The sequence below is a fragment of the Macrotis lagotis genome, chromosome 1 (genome assembly GCF_037893015.1).
Source record: "Macrotis lagotis isolate mMagLag1 chromosome 1, bilby.v1.9.chrom.fasta, whole genome shotgun sequence".
NCBI lineage: Eukaryota > Metazoa > Chordata > Mammalia > Peramelemorphia > Peramelidae > Macrotis > Macrotis lagotis.
Genome location: NC_133658.1, coordinates 300011600 through 300031507, shown reverse-complemented (window position 1 = coordinate 300031507; position 19908 = coordinate 300011600). Strand labels below are relative to the sequence as shown.

The 19908-nt window shown below is 36.4% G+C and overlaps 1 long non-coding RNA gene across 5 annotated transcripts in view; it reads right to left on the bottom strand.

Moving 5' to 3' along the window:
• Positions 1-19908, bottom strand: part of LOC141505445 (uncharacterized) — a 182695-nt gene that overhangs the window by 9693 nt on the left and 153094 nt on the right. For all 5 annotated transcript variants that reach the window (XR_012473605.1, XR_012473604.1, XR_012473603.1 and 2 more), the window contains one exon: positions 4303-4418. This is a non-coding gene — a long non-coding RNA (uncharacterized LOC141505445). The remainder of the gene's footprint in view (positions 1-4302; positions 4419-19908) is intronic.

The window sequence follows — 19908 nt, the reverse complement described above, 5'->3', positions numbered from 1 at the left end:
CCCATAGATCTGCTATATTTTCAAGAACAACTACTGACAACAATATTTTTATTATACTTTCAGATTGTCATTCAGCAGTTGTCTACAGCAACCATTGATCACTGAAATTTACCATAAATGATGATCCCCTTATTAAATCTTAGAATCATGGAATTTTAATTCTGAATGGAAGCTTATGGGTCATCTAGTCATTGAAATAGCTAGATTTTAAAGCCAAAAGAGGCCTCAGAGATCTTTTAATTCAGTGGTCTGATTTTGCATTAAAGGAAAATGAAGCCAAGCAAATTGGGTGTAAGGTCACACAGTTATTTTTTCTTTTTTTTTTAAATTACATTTAATATTTTATTTTTCCCCAGTTACATATAAAAACAATTTCTACATTAGCTTTAAAAATTTAGAAGTCCAAATTCTCTCCCCTCTTCTCCCCCTCCCCAATCAAGAAGTCAAACAATTCATTACTGATCATGTAAAAAATTTCCATATGTCATGCTGTAAAAGGAAACATTGCACCTTCCCCCCCACGCACACACACACAAAAAACAAGAAAAATAAAGTAAAAAAGGATGAATCAATCTGTGCAATTCTTTCTTTGAGATGGATAACTCTTTTCATCATAAGTCCTTCAGAGTTTTCTTGGATCATTGTGTTGCTGAGAAAATTTAAGTAATTCATTGTTGATCATGTTACATATTGCTGTTACCTTGCAAATGGTACATTTCACTATGCATCAGCTCATGTAAGTCTTTCCAGTTTTTTCTGCTTATTATTTCTAATAGAACAGTAGTATTCCATCATAATCACATACCACAATTGATTCAATCAATCCCAATTAATGGGCATCCCTTCAATTTCCAATTCTTTACCATCAGAAAAGAGCTGCTGTAAATATTTTTGAAATATAAGTCCTTTTTATTTTTGATTTTATCTCTTTAGCAATGAAGACCTTTTACGGGTATCACTAGGTCCCTATTCATGGTTTTATAGCCCATTGAGTATAGTTCTAAATTGCTCTATAGAATAGTTGAATCAGTTCACATTCTATCTACAATTCATTAAAGTCATTTTTTCCAGTTCCCCTCCAATATTTGCCATTTTCCTTCTCTATTCTATTAGAAGTTATAATAGGTAAGAGGTGGGATCACAGAATTGTTTTAATTTGCATTTCTTCAATCAATAGTGAGAGGGTTTACTTTTCATACGATTGTAGATAGTTTTGATTTCCTCATCTAAAAACAGTTCCTATCTTTTGATCATTTATCAACTGGGAAATGATTTTTATTTTTAAAAATATTGACACAGTTCTTTATGTTTGAGAAATTAGACTTTTATCAGAGAAATTTGCTTCAAAATTTTTGTCACAGTTATTGTTGCTAATTGTATTCCCCTCCATCCAAAGTCTTTCTAATTATTCTATTCCCTCTCTCTCCTTTCTCTCAGACCTATCTCAAAAGTGTTTTGCTTCTAAGTATCCCCTTGCCCAGTCTGCTCTTCCTTCTATCACCCATACCCCCTTATCTTTTCGAAACCCTTCCTCTCCTACTTTCCTGTAAGGTAAGATAAATTTCTATGTTCAATTGAGTCACACAGTTAGTTTCAAAGCTAGGATACAGAAACATAAATAGAATGGAGCAGCCATTGCTTTATCCTAGGGCATTGAAATTTAAAGAATCCTAACAATAAATGAAAACAGCTTAGAAACAACAGAGTTTACTACCTAGACTAAAAACTACCAGATAATTTATTTTCTCAATCTTGGTGATCTCCTTTCCAGTTAACCTAGTCCTGTCCTACGCCTTAACAATCATTTAACATAGTCAAGGGTCTTTGCCCACACAGTCCAGTGTCCTGAGATCTATCTCTAAATGAATTTGCTCTAAAAGGTAATGCAGAAGTCCATTGTATGCTTTTTTTTTTTGGAGAACAGAAAGAAGGGATTATAAAGTTTAATCCAATCCTAAAATTGCCACTTAGGTCACTACTAGGGCCATAGTTTTGGCTCTACATATATAAAATGAGCTATTTAGATAATCCAGATGATCTCAAAGCAAAACTCATAAGTAATAAAATATAAGTCCAACACTACTGCAACCTTACATTTGTATGAAGCATTATGTCTTTCAATTTATTTTCATAGACTCACAAAAAAGGCAGTTTTGCATAATGAGTTCTGGAGAAGGGCACATCTATATTTGTAGACCAGGGATTGCCTATTCTGATGAAATCATACATTCAATATAGAAGCAGAACAAAAAGATCATAGTTTCAAAGTTGGACAGGATCTCAGAGGCCATCTAGTCAAAACCTCTCACTTATTAATGAGAAAACTAAAACCCCAAAAGGTTAGCTGACCTGTCCAAGATGAAATAGACTTTGAACATCAGAAGCACAATTTGAATCCAAATCTGCTACCTTCAGAGTAATTTAAGATTAGCTCAGGATTTTGAGGCAGAAAGAACTTTATTTTATAAATGAAGAAAATGATCCAAATCTAAATTTTCTTACTCCAAATACAGTGCTCTTTCAATTAGGTCATCTCAAATAAATCATATTATTTGATCCTTACAAAGGAACCTAGATAGCAGAATGGATAAGGTGATAAACAGTATCAGGAAGATCTGATTTTGAATGTTATCTCAAACATAGTAGCTGTATGAATCCGGGCAGGTCACTTAACCTCTGCCTGCCTTAGTTTCCTTAACTGTTATATGGAATTAATAATAGCATTTATCTCCTTGAGTTGATATAAGGATAAAGCAAGTTAAATAATATTTATTCATTTTTATTAACAAAGAATATGGTTTTGGCACCAGTTCCTATATTTGCTGTGTGATTGTGGACTATCTCTGTATCTCAGTTTCCTCATCAACAGAAGATGGAATATAGTATTTGTATCATTACAAATATTATGGGAGCAGGGGCAGCTAGGTGGTGCAGTGGATAGCGCACCAGCCTTGGAGTCAGGAGTACCTGAGTTGAAATCCGGCCTCAGACACTTAATAATCACCTAGCTGTGTGGCCTTGGGCAAGTCACTTAACCCCATTTGCCTTGCAAAAACTAAAAACTAAAAAATATTATAGGAGCTTTGGAAGAAATTAGCAAATCTTTCATTCCCATTATTGTATGTAGGGAAACTGAAGAAGAGAGAATTTAAGTGACTTTATCTAAGACAAGACTGGTAGCAGGCAGAGTTTAGTCTTGTGTGCAGATCTTACTTCTAACCCAGGTTCTTTCTAATGCCTCTTTAAGACATAGCAATTGATCCTTTGCTATTTTGTTAGTTGACTTGTCAGGTGTTTTTTCTTTCTTCTCAATTATTGGCCTCCCTATTATCACCTAATGGAGAACTCTCCATGCAGAACACCTACATGCAGATTTCTCCCTCATCTCTACAGGAATTCATGAAACTATCATGAACCCAGAATACTGCTTTGCTGACCTGCCTATTAAGAAACTGGTTTTATAATTCTAGGTATCCCATATGGGCACACAAATCCCTTGGGAAAGGTCTTCCCTGTGAGATTTCAGTTGTGTTCTGTTTAGGTGAAAAATGCATAGATTTATTCTATAAAAGAAAACATTTACTTGTAATTCTTTTTCTTCCTCATGTTTGCTCTTCCATTCCAATTCTGAAGATCATTCTCTTTCCTACATCCTGCCTTCACAGCTCTCTTCACAGCCTCAAAAGCAGATTGCTATTGCCCATAGCAACAAACCAACTTCCCCTTCTGAAGCTTCAGAGGATCAGAAAAAGGAATGAACTGTCTAGAATTAAATCTTCCTTAAGTATGATGGAAGAGGACTTAGACACTAGTTAAACATCTTCAATAGCTTGAACCAAGATGTGAATTAATGTTTTTCAGGGACTGACTCTATGAACCTAGAGGTAGAGATGGAAATTATGCTCTAGTCTATGTAGCTGACCTTTTAAGCCAAATCAGTTCATCATCACCAAAAGGAGAAGAGATAGGGAGAAGCATGGAAAGTAGGGAAAATTTCAAGAGTAAAATGGTAATACAAAAGTTTCATTATCTTGGTCTTCTCACTTCAGCTCTACTCACAAGTAGCACTTTGAAATCAAAATCTTAGCCACAATATTATGAATTGCACTAGAAAGTCAACTTCAGATCTATCTTGAGATATATTGCAGGAAACTGTGTCTACATTTAGTTCCTGACCACAAGAGAGGGGCTAGAGATGGAGAAAGAGACAGTTGAAAGCAGCTCTTGTTCTCAAGTCACTGCTCATTCATTATTTTCAGTGTCCCTGTTTTCTCCACCCCTTTCACACATAAATCCACTCACCTCTTTTTCAAAGGAACTTCTGAGCCCAGACATACTCCTTCCTCCTCCTCTGTACTCCAGGGTAAGATGACTATAACAACAGCAGGGAGATTTCAAAATCTTGCTTTGCTTCCCATCTGCTAAGTGAAAGGCTTCTATTATCATATGGGAATGGATACTGTCCTAGATACACACAAAATTATATGATTCAGAATAGGGAAGAAAGGAAAGAAAGAGCCTTTGAGATCATCTCTTTCAATTGTTTCATTTTTACAAGTGAGGAAACTGAGTCTCAGAGAGGTCAGGGATGATAAGATCAGTCTTAGTGGTTTGACCAAGGAGTCATTAGTATTAAGAAAGTCTGGGTTTGAACATGGGGTCTCTTGACCCCATAGAATGTCATAGAATGTCAAAGACACCTTGCCTTTCTCTCTAAAACTCAGTAAGAAAAGGTAATCTGTCAGTATTTTCTTGCCATCAGGAATGGTGGTCACTTTCCCTATTCTTTTTGTCTTGGGATGAGAAACAAGATTTCCCTTCAGATAAGCAAATGAAAATTATTCACTTCTTGTCTATGTCTCTGTATATCTTTCCTCCTCTTCTCTCTCTCTCTCTCTTTCTCTCTCTCTCTCTCTTTCTCTCCACACACACACACACACACACACACACACACACACACACATTTAATGAACCTAAAGACACAACCAAGTAGAATTCCTATCATCCCATGTGTCACCAGATTGAGAAATCATATTGATGTCTCAAATGTACCTAAGTCAGACAGTATTTGTATAAGTATTATAATCATCTTTCTCAAGTGTAGAATACTATCATATCCATTATCTCATCTAATCCTTTTTTTTTTAGGTTTTTGCAGGGCAATGGGGTTAAGTGGTTTGCCCAAGGCCACACAGCTAGGTAATTATTAAGTGTCTGAGACTGGATTTGAACCCAGGTACTCCTGACTCCAGGGCCGGTGCTTTATCCACTGGGCCACCTAGCCACCCCCCCCCTTTTTTTTAATCTCATCTAATCCTTATAAAACTTTTGTATGAGCAGTAGAAAAGGGATTAATAGGCTCATTTGACAGATAAGGACCATGAGGAAGAGGTTAGGTGACTTCCCCCCCAGTCAAAGAGGAAAGGTTGGAACCCAGTATTTCAGTATCAGAAAGTCAGGAGACTTATTGCTATTAAGTCAGGTTCACTTTCTGATAACTCCTGATGAACAGTCCTATACTGGGCACCTTGGATTACTTAGAAATGCACTGTCAAAGGAAACCACTGAACATTTCAGTGACCAGAGTTCTATGAAGACCCAGTTTAATATACCGATGGTGTCTCATCCTATTTTGTATATGGTCTTAATAGTCACTGAATGACTTGTTCTTGTGACATCTTTATTTGCTTAGCTCCTCCTCATCCTTGACATTGTCTTGGCTGTAGACAGAGGATATATAAAGCTCTGTAAATGACAGGACAAAGGAAAAAAGCCAAAACTGCCTGATACAAACATCCTTGTTCCATAAAAGAAAAAAAGGCCCTGAAACAAGGCCTCTGCCTGAAGAAACAGCAACCTAGCAGAGAGTTGGAATTCATTCCCAAATCTGGGTTCCTTTTAAGGACACAGGGGAGCCGATTTTTAATGACTTCATCTGTTGCTGAGATTTGACAATTACTTAGTTTGAATGCATCAACACAGAGCCGGGAGCATCTGTTCGCCTGAAATCTAACTTATTTACCAAGGGGCAGAATAAATTTGAAGTAACAACTCAACTCTCCTGAGCCTTGAGGGTTTGATTAGAGTCCCAGAATTCCTTCCCACTTTGATTCATGGAGGGAACATTTCCAAATTCTCTCCCTCTTCTATCAAAGCAGAGGGAATAGTCTCACAGCGATTAACAAAGACAGTCCTTAGTTTGATATATGAGGCCTCTTTAATCTGGTGCTGCCCTGTCAGACCAGCCCAATCTCTCACTGCCCCCTCCATGCATTCCTAAGTACCAGCCAATCGCCTACTTCCCCAACCTATGCTGTTTTCCCACTTCTGTTTTGTTTTTTTGTTTGTTTGTTTGTTTTTTAATGCTGCTCTTTCTTCCTAGATTTCCTTCTCTACTTCTGGTCTCAAACTTCACCTGTCACAATCTCACCCTCCTTCAAGGTTTAAATAATATGCATCATCTTCATGAAACTTTTCCTGATTCTCACCCACCCAACAACTCTGAGTTACTTTTCCTCCACTAAACTGCTTTAGGAGTTAATACCTATATTTTTCACACATTGTTGTTAAACACTACCTTTTTTTTTTTACATTTTTTACAAGGCAAATGGGGTTAAGTGGCTTGCCCAAGGCCATACAGCTAGGTAATTATTAAATGTCTAAGGCTGGATTTGAATTCAGGTACTCCTGACTTCAGGGCTGGTGCTCTATCCACTGTGCCACCTAGCCGCCCTGAAACACTACCTTTGAATACTATTGCACTCACACAGAGTATGTGAACCCCTATTAATTCTGGGGGCCATCTTACTCATTCTAATCTAGGTTTCCATAAAAAAGGTCACAATCCAGTGGTTACAATTAAATTTTTTTAAGGTCATAAGAGTAACTCTGTTGAGGGGGACTTCAATCTCACTACTTACCAATTTAGGTCTTAAGCCCCTACTAATGGGTTTCCATTTACACAAAATCATTTCTCACAAAAATAGCATATTTAGATCTTAAGCATTAAGCTAAGCATAAGCTTAGCAATAAGACAATATACTTAATAATATATTTAAATGAATGCAATAATAATAATAATAATACATTAAAATCTACATATAAATCTTAGTCATGTTCTTCCAACAACATATTCAAAATCTATTGGGGAGAATGATTATAGGTCTGAAATCTATGCTCTAAACTTTTTCTATTTTCTTACATTCCTGGATTCAAATTCAGAGGACTTTCTATGAATGATCCCATTTAAGCTTATGGCTAGAAATGAATTTTCATCTTTTGTTAGAATCAGATAGATTATATTTGTTCATTATCAGAAAAATAGCTCTACTGTTAATATAATTCTAGTATCCAATAGATTGTTATATTCAAAGCAGCAACTATCTCAGAACTCTGGGTCAAAGCAACTATTTCCTTCTTAGAGCTCTGAGCAAACCTGTATCCCTGAGTTGCCAGAGCAAATTCCAATTAGCAACTACTTTTCTCAGAATATGACTTATGCCTAATCCAAGTGAACTATCACTCTCTTATATACATATCTTATCTCTACTCCTAGACTGGAAAGTTCTTAAGATCAATAAGTAGTAGTCACCCCTATCTCCCCCTCCTCCAGACATACACAAAGTATAAACCTTAAAAATAAATTATGTGAAAAATTATAATAATAATAACTCCCTCAAAGCTCAACCCATTATCCCAGTCATATAATGGAGGGCAAGGTTAGAAGGGAAAGCACAATGTCCAAGTAAGGGAAGGCAAATCAGGGTGATGTACAAGCAAGGACTTTGCATTCTCTGAGACTGCTATCATAACTATGAAAGCCTGGCTAGAATCCTGAAACGCCAGACAATTGGGCTCTGGTAATATTACTGATTAGACTTGTACTTTGGCTGGTATGATGAAATTGCTTCTATAAATCTAAGAAATAGTTGAGGAAGGCATACTGTTGCTGGTTGGTCCTATTAGAAACCATCATGATGATCCACTTGACATAAAAGATAACAGTACATAGTGGTCCTTTATGTTTTAGTACATCCAGAAGATAAGATATGTCAGAACAAATAAGAAATACTAATATCTCACTTGCTGAAAATATTGTGTGTGCACAAATCGGCTAAAGATAGGGATGTTTTTATTATACAACAATATTACATCATAACAAAGCTAGAAGTGGAACTTAGCCATTATATGAAAGGGCTTTATACTGCCTTTTATTGATAATACTGTCAGTTTCAAGTTATAAACATATTATAGATCAATTCATGACAATGATAAGAAATAACTGTTTTATACCCATATTAGATGAAATAAGCATGAAAAATTGAGGAGCTACTTAAATCCAGAGGAAAAAAATTTAAAAACTTGAAGGTATTTAAAACTTCATACTTAAACTATGGAAATATTGCCTAATGATGAAATGAATGATGAAAATAATGCTAATGTCTCAAATGATTTTAAATAGGAGATGATATACTTAAAATGCAGTGTGGAAAGTCACTTTTGAGTTTGATGGCAAGATTCCAACTAAAGAAACAACTTTACTGAAACAAAGTGATTCATAAAAAAAGCTGATATTGTCTATGAGAAACCTGAAAAAAACATTCTCTTAAAATGTTTGTCAAAAAAATGTAAAAACATTTCTGGACCTACTCACTGTCCCAGTAAAGACCATAAGAGGAAAGGTTAAGTTATACAGTAATGTTCCTAAGGTAGTTATTAAATACCACTATGTAAGAAGTGGCAGGAGAAAATAATTGAAGATCTAGGGAAAGACATAGGAGGATTAAATCCTTGTCTTACCAGTGTGCATAATAAAAATCCTTATCTCCATGATGCCTGAACATAGGCAAATAAAATAAAATAAACCATAGACTGGAATCCAGTAAAACTTCATGACATCTTTTATATGTGCTTTCTTCTCTCCAGTGATATAAATACTATCCTAATTCAGGTCTATATCATATCTTACCTAGATTATTGCAATAGATTTCTAATTGGTGTCACTGTCTCAAGGCCCTTTCCATTCCAATTCATCATCTACTTATCTGCTAAGGGGATTTTTTCTAGATTGTTCATGGAACCAAATTAGTTCCCTCCTCAAGGAGCTTTTGTGGTTCCCATACCTCCAGGATTAAATATAGCTTCCTTTGTTTAGCATTTAAACCTCTTCATAATCTGGCCTCTCAGTATTTCCAGTCTTATTTCACATTATTCTCCTTCACATATTTTTATTTTCTTGCTTTGTTCTCCTACTTGAAGTTCCTTAAAAATGCTTCCTATGTTTGTGCCTTTGTCAGTACTGCTTCCAGGTCTAGAATACAACTTTTAGTTTCCCTGACTTCCTTCAAGACTCAGTTTAAATTTCATCAGAGTTGATGAAATTTAACCCTTTTCTGGATCCCCAACTGCTACAGTCTTTTCCTTCTGTCTTTTCAGTATCTTTTATCTACCTAGCTGTCAATGTGGGGTCTCCTTCATTAGAAAATAAACTTATTCAGGGCAAAGGCTGTGTTCTTGCCAGTGCTTAACAAATGAGTAGCAAATGTGCTACTCTTTCTCTATGTGAATACGTGAATTTTAAAAACAATTTTTTAAAAATAGATGCCAACATATTGAGTATTCATAGTCTCTAAACTGGACCTGGAGTCAGGAAAACTCATCTTCCTGAGTTCAAATCTGACCTTAGACACTTACTAGCTATATGACCCTGGACAAGTCACTTCATCCTATTTGCTTCAGTTTCCTCATCTTTCAAGAGAAGTGGAAAAGGAAATGACAAACCACTCCAGTATCTGTGCCAGGAAAACCCTAAGTGGGGTTACCAAGAGTTAGATACAACTGAAAAAATGACAAAACAACAGCACAGAATGAAAAAAACTTTGAAAATATAGAAATCAAGGCAAAAAATGACAACCATGTGGGGACAGAATGAGGTATGTGTCATTCCTCTCATTTAATCTGCTACTAAAGTTGTATTAAAGATCTTTTTTAATTAAATTTTGTAATTCAACTGAAACTGCTCTCTACAAAGTTGCCTCTGATACTAAAACCAAATGGCTTGTTTTCCATTCAAATCTTTATTGACCTAAAATATGTATAACAATACCACAATCCTCCCAAGGTTGTTATGAGAATGAAATGAGAGAATATTTGTGAAAGCTCTTAGAGTAGTACTTGGCACAATGTAAGTGTTAGATACATATGCTGATTATTATTATTATTTTTTTTTTAAATTATGCCCCAAGGTCTCCATTTTGGAGAGGAGATCTAGTCAGTCTTTATTCCCCTCCCAGCTTTTTGGGCTTTTCATTCTTTACTCCTATGTGAGCTGGTTTCCTCTTACGTCCTCCACCTCTCAGTTTTTTCTGGTCACTTTTATGTGTGGCCTTTCCACCAACCCCACTCCCAAATGTTGTCTTTCTTTTTACTTGTCTTTGTATCTTCAGCAATTAGCATAGTGATGGGCATATAGTAATTATTAATATGCTTGTTGCCTGACTTTATTTTGCCTCATCTATCTAAAATCTTGACACTTTGGATCATCCTCTTCTCTTAAATGTTTTCTCCTCTCTAGGTTTTTGTTGCACTCTTCTCCTTGATTCCCATCTATCTGACCAATCCTTTTCAAACTCCTTTGCTGTATCTTTAACTAGACCAAGACATCTAACCATAGTTATGTTCCAAAGGTTTGTTCTGCACCCTCTTCTCTTTCCCCTCTACTATCTCATTTGATGAGTTCATCAGTTCTCATAGGTTCACTTATCATCACTATGTAAATGATTCTGAGATATATAGATATATGTGTATGTGTGTATCTCTACATGAATATTTATGAGAAACCTACAAATAAATATATACAGACATACATAAATTATCTTAATATCCAGTCTCACATCAACAATCACCTTTTGGATATCTCAAACTGGATATTTCATAGGTTCTCAAATTCAAAATATCCAAACTCATGATTTTTCCCCCACAACTTTTTTCCCTTCAACTTCTCTGTCACAGCCTAGGGATCATTCTTGACTTCTCTCTGTCATTCACTTTTTTTAAAATTTTATTTATTTAAGGCAATGGGGTTAAGAGTGCCTAAAGTCACACAGATAGGCAATTATTAAGTGTCTGAGGTCAAATTTGAACTCAGGTCCTCCTGACTCCAGGGTTGGTGTTCTATCCACTGTGCCACCTAGCTGCCCCTGTCATTTACTTTATGAAGTCAATCTATTGTTACCATATCTTTTCATTTATATAGATAGATAGATCCACATAGAGAAAGATAGAAATGTATTTCAATATCTCCTCTTCACTCATACAGCCACCATCCTGGTAGAGGTTCTCCTCAACACAAACACATACACACAAGCAGTATAAATTCCAAGGACTCTCTAAAGTGCCTATCACTTAACACTCTTTATAACCTGGCTCCCTCTTACCTTTCCTGTCTTCTCACTCCTCATTCCCCTCCAAGTATTCTATGATCCAACCACACTGACTTTCTTATTGCTCCCTCCACAATCTATCCCATCCCCTGATTCTGAACCCTTTCATTTACTGGCCCCCATACTTAGAATGCTTTCCCTCCTCACCTCTGCCTCCTTGATTCCTTCAAGATAACTCAAATGCTGAAACCTTTCCTGATCTTCCTCAACTCTCTTCCTTCAGTCCTTACTGCTAGTTCCTTTCTTCTGAAAATATTTTCCATCTACTCTGTAAGAATCTTTTATGTAAATAGCCACTTGTATGTCATCCCTCCCATTAAAATGTAAACTTCCCAAGACAGAGTCCTTACGTTTTCCTTTCTTTTTATCCTCTATTAGTTGAGAACAAACCCAAAAACTCAAAATAGGTTTAGAAAGAATTCTATTAGGTCATTTGGCAAAGAAGAGAGTAGAAGAAGGTATGACTTCCTCCTTGAGTCTTTGTGAGGTTACACTTTGTGAGGACATTTGCCTCATCTAGGCAGTAGGCAATTTCCTAAGAAGGACATATATAATATATATGTCAGCAGATAAGTATAAATATTCAAATTTGGGGAACCCAAAACACAAGCTAAGGATGGACCCAAACTAAGCATTCCTACAACCATCTGGCTTTCCCAACATCTCTGGGAAATCTCTACCATAAGCTTTGAATTAGACAATTTTCTAACCACATAAAGCTAGGTTCAAATAATATAAACAAAGGAAAAATAATTAAGTATTTCCCCATACTTCAATATTTAATGCCTGGCATTTATCTTTTATTTATATGCCTTTTAATGTTATATCACATTAATTTCCCTCTTTCTATTCTACCTAGCCATCATTCCCTTGTATGAAAGACTTAAAAAGAAAAAGTTCAGAAAAATTGATCAATACATTGACTTTTCAGACAATATGTAATATTCCATTCCTACCATTCCTAACTCCTGTAATGAAGAGAGGAGGGGGCATCTTCTCTGGAATCAAGTTTGATTATTATAATTTTATAACACTCAGTGAATTTTTATTGTTTTTTTATTTACTCTAATTCATTGTGTGTACTATTTTCCTGGTTCTGCTTTTCTCCCTATCAGTTCATATAGTCCTTCTCATGTTTCTCTAAATTCTCCACATTTGTCAATTTCTTATGGCACAGTAATATTATATTTACATACCACAAGAAGTTTAGACAATTGATTTCCAGTTTTACCACAAAAAGTGCTACAATGAATATTTTATAATACATTGGGCCTTTTTTTCTGTCTTCAGTCTCTTCAGGCTATGTTCTTTGCAAGGAGATTTCTGGGTCAAAGAGCAGAGATATTTTAGTTATTTTCTCAGCAAATTTAAATTGCCTTCCACGGTGGTTAGGTTTATTCACAGCTCCATGACTAGTATTTTTATATGCCTGTCTTCTCACAGTCCAGCCAGCACTGACTATTTCCACCTTTTATCATCTATGCTAATTAGTTAAGTGTGAGGCGAAGTTCCAGAGGACAACTTTAAAGACAAGCTGGGTTCATTGCCTCCTTTTGAAGATTCTGTCACCAGTGACTGGTCCCTTGAGGAGGATCAGACTAAAAGACAAGTGAGAGCTGATTAATTAAAAGTTTGCACTATCATTAGGGATCAAGAAACAGGGGATTGGAAGAAATCTGACTTCTCAGTTCTGTGAAGATCTGTGGAGATGTGGGAAACCAAGGGGTGGATGCTAGGGGAAATCAGTTTCAAGTAATCAAAATTCATACCCTGTCAAAACAAATTTTTTTCTAAACAAAGGATTTATATGGAGCTTGTAGTTTCTGTTGCATTATGTTGAATAATCAACATTTATCAAGCAGCCATAGTATGGAAAGCCCTAAGCTGAGGGAAGCTACAAAGACTTCCTATGGCTGGGGTTCTTGGTATTCTAATGGAGGGTGTACTTTAAAGGACTTCATATTCAATTCCTTCTTTTTTATATTTATGTCTCAGAAGCAAGAAGTATTCATTTTTTATATAAGTCAGAATGATTTAGTGCAAAGAGCACAACTGAGTCAGAAGACCTTCCATCAACACCTGGTTCTATTTTCTCTTATCCAAGTCCAAGCAGCTTCTCTAAGCCTTAGATTCCTTATCTATAAAATAGGTATAATGCATCTGCAAGGCTCTAATGTGGTAAAGGATGTGAAAGGGATTTGGAAGTGTCACAACAGGTTATCATTCTTCTTTATGTTCAGACAATATATACAAGAATGTCTCAGGAAAAAAAAAAGTAGGCTGTAATCTACACCAGTGGAGGAAGTGTCCATGCTGGTGTGGAAAAACAATTTCATAGAAATATTGATGTTAGAGGCCCAATCCACATCTTCTGGAGAACTCAGTCCTGCTCTCTTTGTCCCCAAGCTCTCAGACCAATTTGTTTTCCTTTGCCTGTGCAGAATTATTCAGACCACTAGATGGAGGTCGTGGTTACTCCCCAGTTTAGAGAGGAGGGTGTGTGGGAGAGAGGATGGATTTGTTTTAAGGAAACTAGGACAGAGCAGGCTTGTTACATCACTTCTAATCAAAGCAGCCAGTTCAGTCTGGATTTTCCTTTTTCACCAGGGACAATAGCATGAAACTTCCTGCTTTCCTCTTGTTTTCATGCTAATCTTTTGTTCTTTAGCTAGCTCACCATAGAGAAGGGTGTTTTAACTCTCAATGTGAATGTGCTGCACAACCGATACACAAGTTGGCACAGCTTCCTTCTCCAATCTGCCATGACTCTGGTCCTTTCCAGCCACAAGCCATTGACTCACTGGAATGCTTACCTTATCAAAAACACCCTTAAATTCACTTCATCTCCTCTCCAGTTTGCAAATCCCTGCCCGATGAGTTTTTGGCCTTTAGGAATCCTTCCTTCACTGATCCACCCCATCTTAGTCTGTCATACAATTATTCCTCGTGTATATACTTTAGGATTTATTAACTTACAGATGTATGTGGTAAGTAATCCTTACCAATCAGGAGGTAATTGTTATTGAGGGGGAAAACCACTGGCTCTTAATTCAGACTATGTGGATTCAAATACTGCTTCTGGCACTTACTAGCTATATGATCTTGGACAAACTATTGAACTTTTCTGATTCTCAGTTCCATTACCTGTAAAATGAAAGGATTAGACTAGATGACTCCTGGGGTCACTTCTTCCCCTAAATGTCTGATCCTTTGATTTTCTATCACTTTTTGGCTTGTATTCTATCTGTTGGTTGGACTAGAAGCTCCAGAAGAGAGGGACGATAAGTTCTGCATCCTCTTGTTTCTTTCTTTACAGTCCCCTCTCAAAAATTCACGAGCCTAAAATTCTGATCATAGGGGTCCTTAAGTCACAGGATTGCTGGATTGGCTGATATATATCATTTACTAACCTCCTGCCTGAAATTCACTAAAGCTCCCCTGGCAAAGACCTCCCTAACCAGGGAGCTCAGGTGCACTTCCTAATTACTTTTATGTGAGTGACTATGCTCAGCTGCTCCCCAGATGGAATCCACTACCAACACTGCACCACTGAGAAGCCACAGGAATTCCCTAGGTTACTGAGAAACAGGAGGGTTTTGACCCTTGGGTGGAGGAGGAGGGAGAGTAGGACAGAAGTAGAATTTCTGAATTCTAGCTTTCACCTCCTAGCAAGGTTGGATGTTCCCTAGCTAACTGCTTCCCTCTCTATCCTAGTGAGCTTCATTATCTATTTCCTCTCTTTCCAGGAGAAAAGGGGCATAGCAATATGTAGAAACAAACAGTGATGATAGAGTTTAAGGAAATAAAGTAGATGGCAATATCTTGGGAATCTTGCCAGGATAAAACAAAATTCTACTTCATACTTTTTTTTTTTAAGGTTGGAGTGACCTTGAGAAGAGACAGCATGGCAAAATGGTTAGGGAGTCAGGAAGATCTGGGTTCAAACCCTGTCTGAGATATGTTCCAGCTGTATGATGCTGGACAATTCACAGAAACTATCTGCACTTCATTTAGCTCATGTAAATGAGGGGTTTGGATATAATACCCTTTAAAGTTCCTTCCAGTCTAAGTCTGTGATCCTGTGAGTTCCCTTTTAAATTTGTGACCATGACTCAGAATTTTTAGAGTATATGGCAGCCAAGCACAACCTCCAACAGGTTCTACTGAGATAAAAATGCTAAGGACCAGTCCAATTAAGTACAGAGAGACTCATCACCAGCTGACTCTCTGCCAGATGATGTTTTTTTTAGTCATGGTGATCCATGAAGTAAAGAGAGATACAACACATACTCATTCCTACTTCTGTAGTAATGGTGGCCAAGAGATAAGAAAAAGCAATAAAGGATGCAAGGAATCAAACAGTCTAGAAATAATAACTTAACTGATATACTTAATATTATATCTTTATACAACAGTTAACAAGTTGATGTACTAGGAAAATTTCTCTATATAAATATAAATTTCCTCAATTTAATGAAACCAAAAGACAGAAAAGTTCACACTAAATGGAAAATCAACTTAATAGTTCTTCTTGAAGATACAATTATAGTCATCCATCAAAAAAGTATTTATTAAACACTTATTATGTACCAGCATGTGCATGAGGTTATCGGTAAATAAATATAATAGTAATACAGGCCCTGCCTTTAGGGAATTTACATTCCACTGGGGGATTGGTGGTCAGAAAAGAGAACCTGGTTCTAGGTAGTCACAGAATTTCAGTAGTAGGCAAGAGGTAGTCCTACACTTTTTTTTAGCAAATAGGAACCCATGGCAAATTACCTTTATTATGCCATGAGATACTCTCTATTTAGGATCCTTATTCTATAAGACTTATTAATGTTCAGGATGAATATAAGCAATAAAATTCATTGTAGCATATGTGTCAACACCTGCTGCAGAAAGTGAAGGTGTGCAAGCTAAAGGACTGCAAGTTCTTTCAAACCAAGTCAATATATATCTTGATATTCAATTCCTGCAATACAAGGGTAGTCACAAGGAAAAGTGGTAGAAAAGATTTTAGAAAATATGACCAGAGGCTTGTAGGCTTCTCAGAAACCTCCAGTATATATGGATTATTTCTTCAAAAAAGAGAGTCAGAAGACCTTAGACACTGCAAACATCACCCAAAATATTCAAATTGATTGTATCCTATACAAGAAGGACAAGAGTTTTTCTGAGTCAACAGAGGATTTCCCCCTCCCTCCACCACAGTTTGAATATCATCTTGAGATCTAGTCATGGTTTAATGATATTTGCTTGTCAGGGAATCATGGAAGTTTAAAGGATGAACCACAGGGGGAATGGGCATTTATTACTAGCTTCCCAGAAAATGTAATAGAAGATTAGTTCATTGTAGGGAGACAGAAGGGAGACACATGTCCCTGAGGGATAACAAAGTCGCTCAGTCTAGCCTAGATAGGAATCAGAATTGGAGATCCTCTAGTGGAAAAGAATGAGGAACTACATCCTAGTGATATCCTTTCTGAGTATAAAGATGTGTGGAAAATGAGGTGGGAGTGGGGGGAAAGCAAATCAAAGGAGATGAAGAGGAGCTGCCATAGCACATGATCTAAGTGGTTTCTGAAAGCAATAATCTTAAGGAAATTTTAGCTACTCTAGGCAGGAAGTTCTAAATCTAAAAGAACACATCCTCAAATATATATAGAAGAGAACAGGGCATAGAATAGCAACAAAGAAGGTAATTTAAGAAGATTGGAAAGGTAGAAAAGAGTAAGTTTGTGAAGGATTTTAAAAATCAAATACAAGATTCTATATTTGATCCCAGTGATAACAGGGAGTAACTGAAGTTTATTAAGTTGAGGAGAAGGAAGGTGATATAGTTCGACCTGAGCTTTAGGAAGATCACTTTGGCAACTAAGTGAAGGATGAACTAGTATGAGGAGAGCTGAGACACAGAGCCTAACCAACCGGCTATTGCAATAAGCTAAGTGGGAGGATAATGTCAGAGGAGCAAAGGAGCCATGTACAAAAATAAAGTGATGAAACTAGAATCTACAGAACTTGATAACAGCTTGGATCTAGGGGTCTAGGGGGAGAGAGAGAGAGAGAGAGAGAGAGAGAGAGAGAGAGAGAGAGAGAGAGAGAGAGAGAGAGAAATAACACCTAGATGTTGCAAAACTTAGGTGACTGGGAACATGGTTTTGCCATGAACAGTAACAGGGAAATTCAGAAGAGGAAAAGATTTTGAAGAAAAGCTATTGAATTCAGTTTTGGACATTTGAATTTAATGATACATAGATGAAATCCAGAGAAGAATTTTGTGCTAGAAGTGACACAATTTCAAATCCACTAAGAGATCAACTTTCAAAGTGTCTCAAAGAGGACAGTGATTAATACTCCCAGAAAGCAACCAAAAAGACATCAGTAACATATATCTACTTTCTTATCTCTAGAAAGTCTTTATATGAGTCATTCATATTGATTATAACTGCTCTTTATCATTTTCCTTTGCTAGATCTCCATACATTTCATGCTTACTAACTAAGCATTACTGGTTACCTACATGGCTCTTGTCCTAAGCTGTCTTCTCTTCTTTCTCTATACAATTTCAGTTGGAGATTTTATCAGCTCCAATGGATTCAATTATCATTGATGATTCTCAGATTTATTTATTAAACCCTAACTTCTCTGCTGACCTTCAATCTCACATCTCTAACAACCTGTTCCTCATCTTGAACTGGATATTTTATAGATAATATTTATAAAATCAACATGTCTAAGATTGACCTCATTATTTTCCACCAAAAATCTTTCTCCTTTCCAAATTTTCCTGGGTACCACTGACTTCCTAGTCAATGATGAATTGAATGAAACATAGGTTTCATTCTCAGCTCCTCATATTCTCCTATACCCACATCTAATCTGTTGCTAAGATCTATTTATTTTATCTTTGTAACCTTTCTAGTAAATGCTCTCTTCTTCCCTCTGACACTGCTACTACTCTACCACAACCCTGCATCACTTCAGGCCTGGGGTGTTGCAATAACCTGATGCTTGATCATTCTACCACAAGTCTCTCCTCATTCCAGTTTGTCCTCCACTCAGCTAGCAAAGCAATCTTCCTAAGATATAGACACAACCCTGGTACCATCTTATTAACTCCACTGGTTCCCTGTTACCTACAGGATCAAATTTAAAATCACCTATTTGGCATTCAAAGTCCTGCATAATCTTGCAGGTCCCCCCAACAAATCCCCCATATATTCCAAGTCTTCTTATACCTTACACCCACACACATGTATACATACTCTGTGATCCAGTGGTACTGGTTTCCCTCTTGTTATTTCCACATACAGCATTCCATTTCCCAGTTCTGAGTAGTTTCTTCAACTGTCCCCCATGTCCACAGTATTCTCCCTCTTCATCACCCTGCTGGCTATGCTGGCTTTTTTTCAAAAGTTAAAATTCCACCTTTTATTGGAAAGTTTACCTGACTCCCATTAAAGCTGATGCCTTTTCTGTATTGATTCCAAGCTACCCTATCTCTATCTTGTGTGTGTGTATATATGTTTTCATGTTGTGTCCCTCATTAGACTGTGAGCTCTTTTAGGGTAAGGACTGGTTTTGCCTTTCCTTTATATGGAGGACATCACCCAGCACAAATAGTATCTTAAATGTTTATTGCCTAACTGAATGAAATTACTATAATCAAGTCTGGCCCTAAAGAAGAGATGAGAAAATTTACTTCCTTCCCTTCCTTGCTAAGTTGGAAGACTAGGAGTGTGAAACATTACAAATAATGTTTATTATTTGTTGGTTACCCAGGGGAAAAAAAAGAGGATACAGTATAGTAAAATTCAATCTTGAAGGAGATTGAAGGATCTCCAACATCAACCTCTGTTAGAGGTCAAATAGCACAATGGAAAGAAGACTAGATTTGACATCAGAGAACTTGGGTTCAAATCCCAGTTTTGCCACTTACTTGTATTACTTTTGGCAAGTCACTCTTGGTTTCAGTCCTCTAATCTTTAAAAATTAAGGAACTGTATAAGATAGTCTTGAAGGTTTTTTTGCTTTTTAAATCTATAATCAAAATGGTACCTGAGATGATTGTTTAATTTTTAGTGTGAGGATTTATACCTCAGAAGTAGAAAAATACTACAAATCAAGGATTGATTTATTTCTTTGTTAATTGTGATGGAGAAAATGTAATACTGCTGATTAAATTTATTGTACATTTATAAATGTACATGTGTATACATAAATGTTTTGTACATACATTATTCTTTTTATTTTATTTTTCTCAATTTCTTGAAAAATAATTTTGAACATTTTTTTAAACCTTTGAGTTCCAAATTCTCTCTTCCTCCCCCACCCCCATCTCAGGGCTATCTGTCTGATGGGATAAGCAATTTGTTATAGATTATATATGTGTGCTCATGTAAATCATAAATTTACATATTAGGCTCCTCTAAAAAAACAGAAAAAAATGAAATTTTAAAAT